The sequence below is a fragment of the Pleurodeles waltl genome, chromosome 1_1, assembly GCF_031143425.1.
Source record: "Pleurodeles waltl isolate 20211129_DDA chromosome 1_1, aPleWal1.hap1.20221129, whole genome shotgun sequence".
NCBI classification, from domain to species: domain Eukaryota; kingdom Metazoa; phylum Chordata; class Amphibia; order Caudata; family Salamandridae; genus Pleurodeles; species Pleurodeles waltl.
Window position 1 is genome coordinate 853,010,780 of NC_090436.1, and position 17,124 is coordinate 853,027,903.

Sequence of the window (17,124 nt, forward strand, 5' to 3'; positions counted from 1 at the left end):
CATAGGCTATACATCCAGTTATGATATATTAATATGTTTTATATAGGTCTTCTCATTATTGAACATCTGTTAATACACATGGTAACCATGGGCACATTTTCGATTATACATGTTATTTTCTAATATTAATTTCTCTACACGTTTTTCTCAATAATAATCATACATTATTCATTAGTAATTTCTTTTAATTAACATATCTGCTCCATCAGTTCCTCCTCTGATGACTAAATGTGTCATCCCACCTATCTTGTCAACATTTTACAAATTTGTCTCAGCTGTATTTTGCCTTCTTGAATTTTCCCTATCATTTTGTCTCCTGGGTGGTTCTTCCCCCCCTCTGATCATTCTTACTCCTCCTTAATTTTACCCTTTGTCATAATTTGCATGTACCCCATAAACCTAATATGGAAACGATCACAATTAATATTCCCTGAACAATCTTCCATAATACCCCATTCCAAATTTGACTAAACCAATTTCCCACAGAGGCAAATCCTTTTCCCAATCCCTTGGTTCCTTCAATTCTTTCAAATCCTTGCTTGAATTAGTTAAATTAGTAAGTAAGTCTCTTTTCTCTTTATCATTTTCAGGTATGACTGAACAACAATGCCTAGCATGAATCATTTTACAGACTCCGCCGTCTTTCGCTAAAATTATGTCTAAAGAAAGCCTATTTTGAAGCGTCATAGCTCTATCCGCAGCCAATTCAGTATTTAACAGGAGTATTGCCCCTGTAAAGTTTGTCAGCATATTATCCACAATAGTAGAACATTTTTGTGTCTTGTTTACATTCAAAATAACTCCTACAGAAGGAATTATTGCCCCCAAAATATCTCCCACAATTACAGAAGCGGTTTCTCTCCTGTGTCGCACATGAAGTAATTCAGTCACTTTTGGTATTTTCTTTAAATCATCTATCTGATAAATCTTAGGGAAAACTATCCCTAAATAGCATGTCCCATAACATCCTCTAGGAAGACGGTAATAAGCATTAAGTCCACAAATATAAAAAATCCCAGGGATCACAGGGTCTGCACCATTCAACATAAAAGTCCATTTGCTCTGAAACAAAAACACACACCTACATTCACTCGTTCCCACAAATAAAGTGTCAGTGTGTGATTTTGGCCTATATATACAAAGCTTCCCCATGTGTAATGCATCTAAAGCTAATCTCCCTTGTGTTTTAATAGCAGTGTAAGCATAGTCATTTTTATAGGTTCTTTTCTCTAGCCCTTTTTCTAATTTCTCTTTTAATGCCTTTCTTCTATCATCAGTATGCTCTATAAAGCTCTTTTCCAATGGAGTTAGTAAACAGGTCAGATTATTACGATGAGCATAAGCAGTTCCAAAAGTTAGTGTTGGCTCAAAGAATCCTCTAACTAATACTATATTATGCTCGTTAGCTATTTTGCTCAAATATCTAATGATGGGTACACAAGAAAACACTAGATCGTGATTGGAGTAAAAATACTGGATATACTCTTGATTATAAAATCTGGTTAGTAGCAAACTACAAGTTATGCCGTATGTTAGGGGCAGACTATGGTACGTAACCCCTTCCACAAAGGAAGGAATTTGCGTACACACAAGACAATTCATTGCATCCATTGTTTCCACATACTCTCTCAACAACCGATAGAAAACATTAGAAGAAAGCTCTCCTCGTGCATTAGTATAATCATGCAAATATTTTTCATCTAGCTTGAACCTCTCTAAAGCTGTTAGTGTACTGTATTAGTCTCATGAACAGGAGCAATAGCAACTTCTTTCATCTCATGAATAGACATACCCACAATCATTATTATAAACATTATTCCACACATAATTGCCACTCCATCATTCAAATATCTACAATATCTAATATTTCTAATGCTATTATTTAATTCAGACATGATCTGTAAAGAATCCAAAAGCAGAAATAACTCTTAGATAAAATGCAACAGAAAAAAAATCTCAATCAAAAAATCTAAAATATGCTTCTTTCTTGCAATTCAGTTTCACTCACGGGAACCCCTTTTCTCCTATGTCAAAATCGGTTAGCAGCTTGCCACGTCCAGATTTCAAATGTTATATCAGGTTATCAGTGTCTTTTCCAGGTTTATTTCAACAGTCTCTTTTTAAATTTTCCTTCAGATTAGCTCAACAACTCAGTCTATTGATTCCCTTCAGGTTGCATCTAAGTACTGATTCAGAACTTTTCTGTCAAAACAAAAGGACATAAACTTGTTTTGCCATTCACTTGTTGCTGCATATTCCCACTCAGGACCTGCGTATCTTCGACTTGTTACTCTCTTTCTTTTCAACCTTCGTTCTCCTGCTAGTCCTCCTTCACTTAGTTCGTCTTTTCTTGTAGTGTCTACTTCTTCCTCTATTGGTTCGTTTATAACCAATTCCTTCATCTTGCCTATTTGCGATTCAGGCCAATTGTCTCCTTTCCTTGTTCCTTCTGTCAGTAATCTCTTTAAGAGAGGACTCTTCTCTTTCCCTCTATCTATGGTGTTTTCTCTTGATGGACCTGCAACAGGTTCAGGAGGAGTCAGATCACTTTGGCTTTGAGCTGTCTCAACTCTTTCCCCCTCTTGGTCTGGCACCTGGTCTGCTTGTGCTTCAGCACCAACTACTTCTGGGAGAACCCCTCCTGTGCTTGGTTCTCCAGTTGCTTCCGTTGGGTTAGGCTCTTGCTCCGCTTCTTGTACTCCTACACCTTCATCTCTTACTGGTGTAATTGACCCATCTTCCACCAGCTCTGGGTCAACTTGCTCTGGCTCAGGAAGTGCCACTTGTTTCGCTGAAGTTGGTGCTCTCGACAACACTTTTTCATGATCTTGCAGACTCACCACTCTCTTGGTGTGGCTCGCATGTATCCAGTTAGGTAGTCCAGCACACTTTACAGCTGTCGTAGTTGTCAGCACCACCTGGTATGGGCCCTTCCAACGCAGCTCTAGGCAAGTCTTTCGAACATGCTTTTTGATGACGACCCAATCTCCAGCTCTTAGATTGTGACCTGGGTCATGAATGGGTGGCAGAGTAACGGCCTGCACCTGCTGAGAGAAAGATCAAACCACATCAGCCAGATCTTTGCAGTAGTCCAACACCATATCATCTGTAATATTGACAAGAGCATTTGCTGGGATTGCTGGCAGTCTCATTGCTCTGCCCATGAGAATCTCATAGGGTGACAGTCCTGTCTTTCTTTCAGGTATATTTCGCATTGACATCAACACCAAAGGTAATGCGTCTGGCCATTTCAGATTTGTTGCCGCACACATTTTGGCAATTCTTGATTTCAACGTACCATACATTTGCTCTACAAGTCCTGATGCTTCTGGACAATAGCTGCAATGCAGTTTCTGCCCAATGTTTAATGCTGCACATAAGAGTTTGATCACTTCGTTATTGAAGTGTGTTCCCCTATCTGATTCTAAAGAGATCGGGAATCCGAACCGTGGTATTAACTCTCTAAGCAACAGCTTTGCAACCGTGAGACTATCATTCCTACACATGGGGTATGCTTCAGTCCAATGGCTGAACACACACACAATAACCAACACATACTTCAGTCCACCACACGCAGGCATTTCAATGAAATCCAACTGCATTCTGCTGAATGGTCCTCCTGCTCTTCCAATGTGGCTCAAATTCACCACCGTCCCTTTCCCCCCCATTTAGTTGCTAACAGATTACGCATCTATGACATACTGCCTCTGCTGCTTGTCTGAATTTTGGATTAAACCAGTCAACTTTGAACAATCTACCCATGGCATCTCTTCCAATATGTGCTTGCCCGTGATAGTACCTGGCCATCTGAGTCAATAAACTGTTTGGCAATACCATCTGGCCCTCCTCAGAAACCCAAATCTCATCTGGTCTTTGAACACACTTAAACTTCAACCATAGCCTTTTTTCTTCCTTGTCTGCATTTTCCTGCAACATTTTCAATTCTTCTAAAGTGTCAATTATTTTTAAAGCAAAACCTGCACAATTCGTTTCTTCTTCAGGCATTAGTTCCCACTTGTCTTTGAACGATATACAGTTCAATGCACAAAACCTTGCGACTTGATCTGCATATCCCTTTCCCAGAGAAATTTAATCCTGTGTCTTTTGGTGTGCACTGCATTTCACCACAGCGATTTCTTCAGGTAACTGAATTGCGTACAACAACTCTTTTATCCGATCATCGTTTCTTACTGGAGTTCCAGTTGAGGTCATAAAACCTCGCTGCAACCACAATTGGCCAAAATCATGAACAATTCCAAATCCATATTGACTATAAGTGTAAATTGTGACTCTTAACCTTGCAGCGACATAGCAAGCCCTAGTAAGAGCTACTAGTTCTGCCACTTGTGCAGAATACACACCTGGAAGCCATGAAGCTTCTAATGTGCCTGTAATTGTGCACACAGCATATCCTGCTCTCAGTGTGCTTGTTCCATCTCTGAGACACGAACCATCAACAAAAACAATTTGGTCATTTTCCTCTAAAAGCGTGTCTCTAATATCAGGCCTCGGTTTTGTACACAGTTCAGTTACTTCAAGACAATCATGTTCAATATCTTCCTCTTTTTCAATTTCGACAGTATCACTTGGAAGCAATGTTGCTGGATACAGCACTGTACATCTTTTCAATGTTACATTCGGAGCACCCAATATGCTCATCTCATACCTTGTCAGTCTGGCTCCCGTCAAATATTGTGTTTTCGTCCTTGTCAGTAAAATCTCAACAGAATGTGGTACCATTACCGTCAAAGGGTATCCCATGACTACCCCCTCACATTGGGAAAGACTTTGACCAACTGCGGCTGCTGCACGCAGACAACCTGGTAAAGCTGCTGCAACTGGGTCCTGAAAAATAAGCTACTGGGTGATAAGCACCTCCATGGACCTGTGTCAAGACCGACAAAGAACAAGCATCACGTTCATGACAAAACAATGTGAAAGGCTTTATGTAATCAGGCATTCCCAACGTTGGAGCTCTGCACAAACTCTCTCAATTCAGTGAAAGCCTTCATCTGGTCCTCTTCTAGGGTAATAGGATCTGTAATTCCCTTATGCGTCAGCTACTGTAAAGGTTTGGCTATTTCAGCAACATTTGGAATCCACTGTCTACAGTACCCCACCATTCCCAGAAACATTCTGACTTCTCTCTGTGAAGTCGGGGGATTTCTCTGTAGAATCATAGTAATCCTCTCTCTGGAAATTCTTCTCAATCCCTTCTCAATCTGATGTCCCAAATATTTCACTGACTTCTGACAATAATGTAATTTCACCGGCGAAACTTTATGTCCAAACTCTCCCAAATGATTCAACAGGACAATCGAGTCATGCTTACACTCGTCCCGTGTTCTGGATGCAATTAGCAAATTATCAATGTACTGTACAAGAGTCAATTGGCATGGTAATTCCAACAACTCCAGATTCTTTTTCAGGATCCGATTAAACAGTGATGGTGACTCCGTATACCCTTGTGGAAGCCTGCACCAGGTGTAGACTCTGTCTAGGAATTTGAAACTAAAAGAAATTGACTATCCTCGTGAAGTGGCACAGAAAAGAAAGCTTGTGACAGGTCTACCTCTGTGAACCACTCCGCTTCGCAAGGAATCTGAAACAGTATCACTGCTGGATTGGGAACAATCGGACAGCATTTAACCATCATGCCATTCACTTACTGCAAATCCTATACTACTCGTACCTTACCACATGGCTTTTTCAAACCCATTATCGGTCAATTACATGGGCTGCTCAGTACTTCTTTCAAAACTCCTTGTTTTAAAAAGTCTCCGATTATTTGTGCCACCTTCATCAAAACATCCTTTGCCATGTTATACTGTGGAAGGTGTGGGAATTCTGCATTCGGCTTCAAAGTGATTTTAATCGGCTCCACTCCCTTAATCAGACCTACTTCCTTTCCTGTCAAATCCCAGACATCCTCCTTCACTGTTCCCTGTAAATCTGCATGCAATTCTTTCACAGTAAACATTGGGAAAAAATCAATCAATGGGTATTCTTCACAGGCATTGCTAACTATCATTGCAGATACCTGCTCTTCTTCATCATCACTATTTGTCTGGACTTCTATCAACGTGTCTGAACAGTTAATGGAACATTTGGTCTTGCACAATAAGTCTCTACCCAGTAAGGATACAGGACTCGAATCACATACCACAAATCTATGCATTCCCAAATAATTTCAGATTTCAACCTGCACTGGCTCCGTGATTGGATTTGTCAACTGTCTGTTCTCCACTCCCACAACTTGCACTGTTCTGCCTGAAAGAGGTAAATTAGGGACATTAGGGACTTCTATGCTTCTTACTGTAGAGCGTGTAGCTCCTGTATCAACCAAGAATGAGACCTTGTAACCCATCACCTTTCCCTTACAAAAGGACCTCTCTGATCTACTTCTAAGGACGCAGCAAGCATACAGGCCCCCTCATCCAAACTATGACTCATCGATTGTTCGTTTATTTCATCCTCACTGTAAAATGGAAACTGGTGCACTGTGTTATTACTATTATCTTGTCTTTGACCTGTGACCTGCTGAGTAAGCAACACCTGTTGCTGCTTCATCGGGGCTTGAGGTATTTGCATTTGCTGTCTAGGTACCATGGGAACCTGCTGCTGTACTGGTGGTAATGGAGCAAATTGTGCACACAGCACCTGCATTTGCTGCACTGATAGGAAATTCTGTCCTCGATTCTGAGCATTAGGAACAAACCCCTTCATTCTCTGAACTTTCAGTTTGAAATGTACTAACATCACCTTGCTGAACCACACCATCCTGCACCATCAACGGACACTCCCGCTTCCAGTGTCCCACGTTTCCGCACAAATGACACTGTCATACCTTGCATGTCATTCTGAGCAAACACGGTTCCTAAGTCCGGACCGCGCATCATGTCCATTCCACGCCCTCTACCCCTTACTTGAGGTTGGAACATAACAGCTCTCTGTTGCGGCGGCATAGGCGGTACTAAAGCTCCCTGTGCTCCTGTTTGAGCTGCTTTAATTTGCATCACCATCGGCTTTTCTTTCAATTTCTTTTGTTTCAACTCAATCTCGTCACTACAATATTTTGCATATTGCAACACCTCATCAATCGGTTTTGCTTGCCAGCAAATCAAATGATTCTTAATCATCTGTCCCACCTCTTAGACCTTCGACAAATCTGAACATAAAATGCAACATGTCTTTCGGCTCAATTGCTTCTTTACCACTGTACTCTTTGCATGCTTTCAGCAATCTCTCATAGTAAGTGTGTATTGATTCTTTAGACTCTTGGACCGTTCTATCAATCCGCTGCCAATCAATGTTTTTGGGAGAAATCCTCATCTTCAGAAACTCGATTACCTTATAACAATTTTTCATTACTTCGGGTGAAGGCCCCCCTGTTACTTTTTCCCTTTCCAGTTCACTTGTTGGCCAGTCTACTGCTCTCTTACATTCAACCCACAAGTCTGCTGGTACCACTATTTCCAATAACGTGTTCAAGTCTTCCCACAAACATTTGGAAAGTTTCACAAATCTTTCTGTCTGTTAATACCACGCGACTGGCTTCTTTTTCAATTTTGGATAAACATTTGTGAATGACAATATATCACTCCTGTGCCACAGGACATGAACAACCTGCCCTCCTTGAATCTCTCTCAATGGAAGCATCTTGACTGATTCCCCTTTGTCAACACTTTCTGCCCCTTCTTGGGAATCCTGCTTTTGTTTATCTTTTTTCTTTGTCCATCTACCTTCCCATTTTTCTAATGCTCCCCAAATCTGGGCACTCTGCAACAGTTCTCTCAAGTGTGCTTTCATTCCTGCTGATCTTGTGTGTTCGAAATCCTTTGCTTCAAAATCTAATCTGTAGCTGCATTTCAAATGCTTCCTCTTCTTAATGTCAATGTCATGTTTTTTCTGCTAGCTTCTGATGTATTTTACTCACTTCTCTTGTAATCTTTGGGCATAAATACCTCAGCTCTTCTTCTGTGTAAGATTCTAGTCTGTTCACACCTATTGTTCCCTCGACTAATTCAGTGGCTTCTATGTTCAGTCTAACACAATTTATCTGATCCCCACTCTTTGATACACTCTGAGGAGTGTTTAGACTGTCTAACCACTCACTTAATTGCTGAGCTGACAATCCCTGTAATGAAATGTTATATGTATTTGGCACTGGTAGCTGTTGTATCACTGCACTTGAAGTTTGCGGAGTCAGAAGTCTCAAACTCTGACTTGCATTCGGCCCGTTCACCGCATCTGGAAGTGCTACAAGTGGACTAAGATCCATTAGAGGTCTAGATCCATTGAAAGTTTGTCCTGCAGACGACATTAGCTGCGCAGGATCACCCATTCCCCTCCTTACAAGGCTTTGTGCCATTTCACTCTGTTCCCCTGCATCTGGTTTCTTTTGTGCAAATAAGGGTACAGCTGGACCAACAGTAATTGGTAACGATATTGCATCTGGAGTTGCCCTAGCACTTGCACCTTGCGGAAGTGTTACTCCCATTGCCTGATTCATGACTGGGGTGAGATTTGACTGCATTCCTGTCAGTGGTGTGAACTTCAGTAGACCCTGGGCTTGAGCTGAAGGCATCAACATTGGTGGATGTATCTGCGCCTGAACTACAGTACTAGTTCCTGCATTAGGTGTACTCTGTACCACCCCTGGTATCTGTCTGCCTTCTGCCTGTACAGCCCCCTCGGCTCCCTGTGCTTGTGCCGGAGCAGCTGTAGGGGCAGTAGCATTAGTGCCTGGACCCCCTGCATAGGTTGTTGAAGGTGGAGGTCTATTTCACAACAACTGCGTAATGCGATCCTCAACATCAGAATCATCCTGATCTACATAGGACTTTCTCTTTTTCTTTCTTCCTCCACTCTCATCCTCTTTAGCACTACCTTCCTTTTCTGCCTCATCTCCTTCTGAAATTGCAGGGAACAATTTGATACCCTGTAATGTGACTGCTCTCCATCTCTTTTGCTCCCAACCCCATCTAGCTTCAGCTAATGATTTTTCTAATCGCTTCATCCTCCTTTTGAACTTCATCTCTTGTTGCTGTCTAGCCACTAACTCCCAAACCGCTAAGGCTTCAAACTGTGCTGGTCTCGGTAATGGCTTCATGTCATCCGCAATTGATCCAAAACTCTCAAATTGAGAGTTCCATGCTCCGGAAATGCTAAAGACCCTTGATTTTTGGTTAACGTGCACCATTGCTTCAACCACAAACACAGTGCTACACCCCTCTCCTCAATCACAATGTAAGCCGGAGTATTTTCTGGTGGGGTCGGCTCCCCCACTGACGCTTTAATGTAAGTATCACCCTTCTTCGCGTTCCTGAATACCTTGAAAAACTTAATTTTGTCTGTTTTGTTTACTTTTAATTCAATAATGAAATGACTTTTACTCCCAAGATTCCCTTCACCTGCTTACTCAACCAATTGCCTCTCATGGACGGCTACCGATCCAGTCGCGGCTCTTCTCACTGACCAACCTATCCCAGCGCGGCACACTCTGATGTCACACCCACACACAGCGGCTGACAAAGTCTTGCAGATCGTCCTCCTTATCTCGATTCACTCAACTAATGCAAATTATTGCGAGCATTTACCAAAAAAAAACCAATAACTAAAAACAAACCTGCTGGTTTACTACAGGAAGGACACAATCGCTTCAGAGACCTTAGGGATTTTCACTAACGGCTCCTTTGGCTCATATAGCTATTCATCTTTCTCAGTCCTCCACATTCGCAAGCAAAATTCGACCCACAAATTTTACTCTCAACTGATCAATGGGTCTGTTCTGGTGCACATAAAACTCGCCAAATCTCAGTCGAAATTTTTCTCTCACCCAATTATCATACTCACTGACTTGTTGACCACGCCCGATCAACCTACTAAACCAGACAGATTACAACATATAACCAAGTGTCTCCTACACTTGTCAATATACTCCGTAGTCTTTAGACCATGCAGGGTCCGGCCATCACCAACAACCACGTGGACAATTTTTTAGCACAAAGCGCCACTCTCATATGAAGTTCAACGACTTCCCTACTCTCATACTACGGAGTACGCACACTCCTACTAACCTCAACTGGAGTATGCAGACACCCTACTATACCTCACATACCTCACAATTCACCTGTAATTTGCTTAAGCCTGTGGAAGCGCGACCTACCACTCACACTATCTCAAAAGACACCAAGAACATACCCAACTTTACTAACAGGATCCAGGATCTGGGAAAGTCATTTCTGGGCTTAAAGGGACATCATCTTTACTACAATTGCCATTTCAGAAAAATAAAATTTAAATCTCATAAAATACAAACAACTAACGGTAACCTTAAACTACTACCATAACCAGTAGTCACCACATAACTAGTTCCCCAAGGAAACTTACCATCAAGCTGCTACCAAAAACTGCTAGCGTGCCTGGTCCTTAGTAAGTAAACTTACAAGGGGACAAGTATAGGTCGATGTACCTTTTGAATCGCATGGCGTATCTTAATTATGCAGTGATTACTGAACCAATAATCAACATCAGTATATAATATCAACCACTTGAAGAACCTAATTGAAACTCATATTAATCAGAAATAACCATCACTCATGGGAAAGGTTAATAGTTGTTATTCCCTATTGATTACAATTCTAATCAAAAGTTAATTTTGCTTTTATTAATCGATCTTTATTAATCATCAAGGAAATCAGTATTCTCCAAAGAAAATCATAAGCAACAATGCAGATCATAAATCAGTAATTATCAACTTTAATGGAGTAATTCAGCAATTCAATTTGTCAGTCATTTGTCACTGTCAATGTCTACCCCTATCAGCCTACCTAACCAAGATTATCATCAGTATGTGGGACTTCATGCGAAAACAATTTAGAAAAAAACATTAATTTGAAAAAATCTACCTAAAAGAGAATTTCTATAAAACAGCGCAGTTGGTACCTAGAAGAAAAGGCACAAAATTAGTCAGTCACATTTTCATAGTTACCTGTCCAGGATGGATCAGCAACAAGTCAGTCTTCATCCCCAGGTAATCAGTGGACAGCTACGAATCAGGCTCACAGAGTATAAGCCCAATAGTCAGCACTTCGGACAGCGTCTCCTGACGTCATCACTTTCGCCTCGCCGTTCTTATTTCGCTCCCCTTGTCATAACTTTTTATTAGGGTCTCCCAGTCTGTCCCACTAATTACTAATTGGTCAGTCTCATCAGAAGTTATGACTCTAACCTATAGTTTTTATTTACCAAATCTCTATTTCTGCATGGGCTTCAAGCCCCCTAAATTTGATTGGTCCTTCTTGTGATGAGAACATCATCCGGCTCTTCAGGTAACAGAATTGTTGCATACGTAGTCTTTAGTCAGTGCCTCTATTGTTCAAGTCCTGGGAAAGTACATTTAGCCTACACTACACATAATTGTATCAAATTGTCTTCATCATCTCCTGTCCGCTGGTACATTGCAGAATGTTCTAGCAGAGCCGACGGAACTCTATACAGTTCAAGATCCTTTCTCCCAGTTACCAGTCCTCGCAAGATGGTGACCACTCCCCGTGGGCACATTTTTTATTATACATGTTATTTTCTAATATTAATTTCTCTACACGTTTTTCTCAATAATAATCACACATTAATCATTAGTAATTTCTTTTAATTTACATATCTGCTCCATCAGCACCTAAGCCTGGAAGGTTGATTCCTGAAACTTTGTCATGTTTTACACAGCTGCGGCTCCTCCGCTATGGCAGAGGAGCGTTGTTGTCCCCCAGCAGCAGCTGTAAAACTTTAAAAGTAAAATGATAATAAACTATGTTTATTATTGTTTTGTTTTATTTTTAAAGGGGCTGGGATATGGTGATGAAGAGCACGGAAGAGGAATGCACAACACCCCCTCAGTGTGAATGTTTGTTTGGCCAGCCATCTCGGTCTGGCCAAACACACATGCGCACTGTGCTCTCTCCAACGGTGTTGCCGGGTTGAAGCCAGCAGACAGAGGCTCCCTGTCTGCCTAGACGTGCCAAGCCAGGGCGCTCCAGCCAATGCTAACGCTGCTTTCATTCTGCGAGCAGCGTTCGGATTGGACATGGCAGGCTGGAAGCCTGTGCCTGCACTGAAGCCAGAATACTGGCATGTGATGCGGTGTGATTCAGGTACGTTTTCTTTTTAATATAATTTTGTCTCTCCCCCGGCCACTTGCCGTCCGCCCCTTTTCTGTGCCGCGAGCCGTTACTGGTTTTAGATCCATTTCAGCTTAGTTCTTTAAAATCTTCTCAACTTTAAATGGCTATAGTTACTTCCCGTTGTATCCCTTTCTATCTTTTAACCTCTTCCTTTTGAAGAGGCTCTGGGATATGTTTTTGTGCGTTGCAACATTGCTCCATGTTTCACTGCTAACGCTGGATCTCCTTTTCTGCTCTCAGTTTTTTGTATGGAACAATGTTGTTTGGTCTGCTTTTCACTTATTGCTCCACTTCATTGCTAACATATTGAGAGAGCGTAGTTTAACTGTTACATATACTAACAAGTGAAATGTTCAAAGATGCCGCATAGAAACGACAATAATTAGTGTTCTGCTTGAATATGCTTTGAATTACGACTATAGTGTGTGAGGTCACCAATATATGTGAACTAACAATAATGAGTAAAAACTGTTCATGCTATGGTTTATATGAACATTTACGATATTGCATCCGTATTAAAATCTCATAGGCCTTAAGTTAGCGTGAGTTGTAGAACTAGCTGCCTAGCTCTCATATTAAAGCATTTTTCTCAGTTTTTCAGTGTGCTGACTCGCAAAGGGCCATGACCCTGCATTTGTTCCTTTTCTTTATTTGATGTATCAACCTAAATTCCATTCTCACTCGCATGCTCGTTGTTTAGTATGAGTTATGTACAAAAGTTGTAACAAAAGTAGATTAATGTAATGTACAAGGACGTTTAACCATGGACAAAGGAAACTCATGACCCAAGAAGACGTGCCAAGGAGTGAAGTAACCCCGGATGTGCCACCTCCGAAGGCGTCAATTATGAAGACCAATCAAAATGTTATGGATTATCATGGGGTGACAATTGGGATTACCTAATGCTTAATTTGATAGGTTAAAGATGGTGGGGTATAGTAAACGTCCAGTAGAATTTTGGGGGAAGGTATTACGAAAAAGGGATAAAAACCCATGTCACAGAAGGGTCGTTAGAACTAGGTAGGGAATGCTGTCGATTTATCCAGAAACTCTGTCACTCTGTTTGGTGACTTGAGACTTAATAAACCATCCTCACCCATAGACTGCCCCTTTACACTTTTCCTCCTTATGAGGGAAGTGTCCCCTGTCCTTTAGACGAAAATAGATTGATGGCGATTTGACTGATGCCCTGAAGACGAAGACTGATCCTGTGTGCTGACCTAATCCTTGGAGGGTAATTATGACAATGCGATATGTAATTTGTCTGTTTGCTTTTCCTTTCTAGGTACCAACTGCTTATTTTTTTAATAGAGGCCATAGTTAGATATTTTCTAAATTGGTGTTCTAAATTATTTTGCATGAAGCCCAACATGCTGATGCTAATTAGTGGATAGGACAGGAGATCACTCTGACTGACGCAAATAGACAAAGACTGACGTTGCGTTATGCTGAACTGAGACTTACGTGATATTCATTGTATTCTGATCTATGTTTACGCCGTGCTATGTTCTTATGTTTGTGATTCTTGCACTAATGAAATTGAGAGAGCGTAGTTTAAATATTCTATATCTAGATGTGAAATGCTTACAATTAACAAAGCTGCATTAATAGTTATAAAATATTATTCATTTGAAATGTATTCTAACATACTTATAAATGTGAAGAATTATTGCATGCATAAACTAATGTCGACTGTAAAAAAAAAAATTGCTTGTACTATGATCAATTGAATACGTTAACATCTACGAAGATTGTATTTATTAGCATCCATAAGTCTTAAGTTAGCGTGAGTCGAAAACTAGCTGTGTAACTCTCATATTAAAGAATATTTTTCTGTTTCTTCAGTGTGCTGACTCGCAAAAGGCCATGACCCAGCAATTGTTCTTTTCTTCGTTTTATGTAACATTGCTAGTTTTTCTCATCCGCATGCTAGCTGCTTTAGTATAAAAGTTATACACTTTGCAACAAAATATGGACACTTTCAAGGACATTGAACCACGGAAAAGAGAACTTTTGACCTGAAGAACGTGCCAGAAAATGAAGTAACCCCGGATGTGCCACCTACGAAAAGCATCAATTATGAAGACCAATCAAAATGTTATAAGTTATCGTAAAATGACAGATGCATTACTTAATGTATAATTTGGTAGGTTACAGATAGTGGGGTGTAGTGACTATCCAATAGAATTTTGGGGGAATGTATTATGAAAAAGGGATAAAAACCCATGACACAGGAGACTCGGGGAACTAGGTAGGGAATGATATCGATTGCATCCAGAAACTCTGTCACTCTATTTGGTGACTTGAGACTTAGATAAAACCATCCTCACCCATAGACTGGCCCATTGCACTTTCTTCCTTATGAGGGAAGTGTCCCCTGCCCTTAGACTAGATAGACTGACGGCGATCTAACTGATGTCCTGAAGACGAAGACTGATCCTGTATGCTGACCTATTCCGAGGAGGGTAATTATGCTGCTGCTATTGAAATTCATTTATTTGCCTTTCCTTTCTAGGTACCAACTGCTGTGTATTTTTGATTAGAGACCTTAGTTGGATGTTTTCCAAATTGATGTTCTAAATTGTTTTGCATGAAGCCCAACATGCTGATGCTAATTAGTGGCTAGATGAGGCATTCACCTTGACTGACATAACTGACGTGACTGACGTGGTGCTATGCTGAACTAAGACACAAATGAGGTTCTATGCATTTTGATTTGTTTACCTTCATAATTCTATCTTATGTTTGTGATCATTGCATTGTTGAAATCTTATCATAGTTGCCGCAGTGTGACTATGCTCTTTTGCTTCTTGGTTTTGAGATTAATACATCTTCTATTAGATTGTAATCAATAGGGAATAAAATTCACAAAACTTCAATAAGGTGTGGTTATTCATGACTGAAAGGTCATGGTTGTGTTAACGATCTCAACTAATGTCTAAATTGAGATATATTGTGGTAATATATGTTGACAACATTATTGATATATTGCTTGATATATTGATCAGTTACCTCGTCTTACGGTGTCTCACCACTGGGTGCAAAGATTCATCGGCCTAAAACGAGTCCTAAAATGTATAAATTAACATAGAAGGACGCGTTAACAGTTCTGGTAGCAGAGCGACGGTTTGGCCCTTGGGGGCCCTAGGACGGAGTTTCATTGTTTAATTTGTTTTTCTGTGATGATGCAATTTGGAGATATGATCGGTTGCTAAGTTCGCCATGGCTTTCCCGGGATCTCGGAGCCTGCCTAAATGAGTTGGGAATGTTCTCGGTGCCATAGAGTGCGTGGTTAGGGTCTTTGCGCTTGCCTAAGCTTATGCATCTTGCAGGTGGTTGTGAATTTTTTGTGTGTATTTAGGCCAAATTAAGGGGGTGATTCCAAGTTTGGCTGGCGGCGGGCGCCGCCAGCCAAACGGGAACCGCCAGAATACCGCTGCGTGGTCAAAAGACCGCCGCGGTTATTCTGAGTTTCCCGCTGGGCGGGCGGGCGACCGCCAGAAGGCCGCCCGCCCAGCGGGAAACCCCTTCCCACGAGGATGCCAGCTCCGAATGGAGCCGGCGGAGTGGGAAGGGTGCGACGGGTGCAGTTGCACCGTCGCGATTTTCAGTGTCTGCTATGCAGACACTGAAAATCTAAGTAGGGGCCCCCAGGGGCCCCACGACACCCGTTACCGCCAGCCAGGTTCTGGCGGTCAAAACCGCCAGAACCAGGCTGGCGGTAAGAGGGTCGGAATCCCCATGGCGGCGCTGCCTGCAGCGCCGCCATGGAGGATTCCCCAGGGCAGCGGGAAACCGGCGGGACACCGCCGGTTTCCCGTTTCTGACCGCGGCTGTACCGCCGCGGTCAGAATGCCCATTGGAGCACCGCCAGCCTGTTGGCGGTGCTCCCGTCATTTTAGCCCTGGCGGTCGTCGACCGCCAGGGTTAGAATGACCCCCTAAGTGTTGTTTAGCAGGAGTGGGCGTACTCCACAGTATGAGAGTAGGGAAGTCGGCGTACTTCATGTGAATGTAGCGCTTGTTGCTAAAAATTATCCACATGGTTGGTTGTCGTTTACGGACCTGTCGAGGTCTAAGACTCCGGAGTATGATGATAAATGTGGTTTATGTTGTAATCTGAATGGTTTAATAGGTCAATCGGGCGTGGTTGACAAGTTGAGTTTGAGTTGTAACGTGTGAATGAAACCTTCGATGGAGATTTGACAAATTCTAAAGTGCACTAGAAGGAGTCATTGACAAGTCGAGAGTAGAATTTGTGGGTCGAATTCTGCTTGCGTATGCGGGAACTGAGAAGGAGAGAGTAGCGGCTGAGGCTTCAAGTGAAATCTCTGTAAAGTTCTGAAGCGAATGTGTTACCCTTCCTGTAGTAAACCGACAGATTTGTATTGTCATTTTAAGGTGCTCGCAATATTTGCATTAGTTTGTGTGAGTTGTAAGGATCAGTGAGGAGTGGACAAGCCGCAAGACTTTGTCAGCTGCAGTGTGTGTGAGTGTGACGTCAGTGGTGCCGCGCTGAGATAGGTCAGATATCGAGAGGAGTCGCGCACGGATTGGCTGCCGTCCGTGAGAGGCAATAGGTTGAGAAAGGGCAGGTGAAGAGTGTCCTGGGAACTGAGCCATTTCTGATTGAATACAAGTAAAAGAGATTGCAAAAAATGAATTTTGTCAAAGCATTTAAGAGCGCTCTAAAGGGAGATGTGTATATTGTTGCAACCGATGGAGAACCCACACCACCTGAGGGTACTCCGGCTTATAAGGTTATGGAGGAGAAAGATGTTGCACCTAGTTTATGGATGAAACAGTGGCGCAAATTAACAGAAAAAGAAGGGTGTTTAGCGTTTCCAGAGCATGGGACGTTTAATCCAAAGGTACTAGAAAATCTGAGGTGGATGTTAAGTACACAGAAGCCACCTCCGAGACCGGCACAATACGAGGCTTTG

At 41.9% G+C, this 17,124-nt stretch overlaps 1 long non-coding RNA gene across 1 annotated transcript; it reads left to right on the forward strand.

Annotated features, from left to right (window-relative positions):
• Positions 1-602: 602 nt before the first annotated feature.
• LOC138288046 (uncharacterized) lies at positions 603-15,064 on the forward strand. Its single transcript, XR_011202317.1, has 2 exons — positions 603-12,152; positions 14,028-15,064. It is a non-coding gene; the product is annotated as an uncharacterized lncRNA (long non-coding RNA).
• Positions 15,065-17,124: the final 2,060 nt, after the last annotated feature.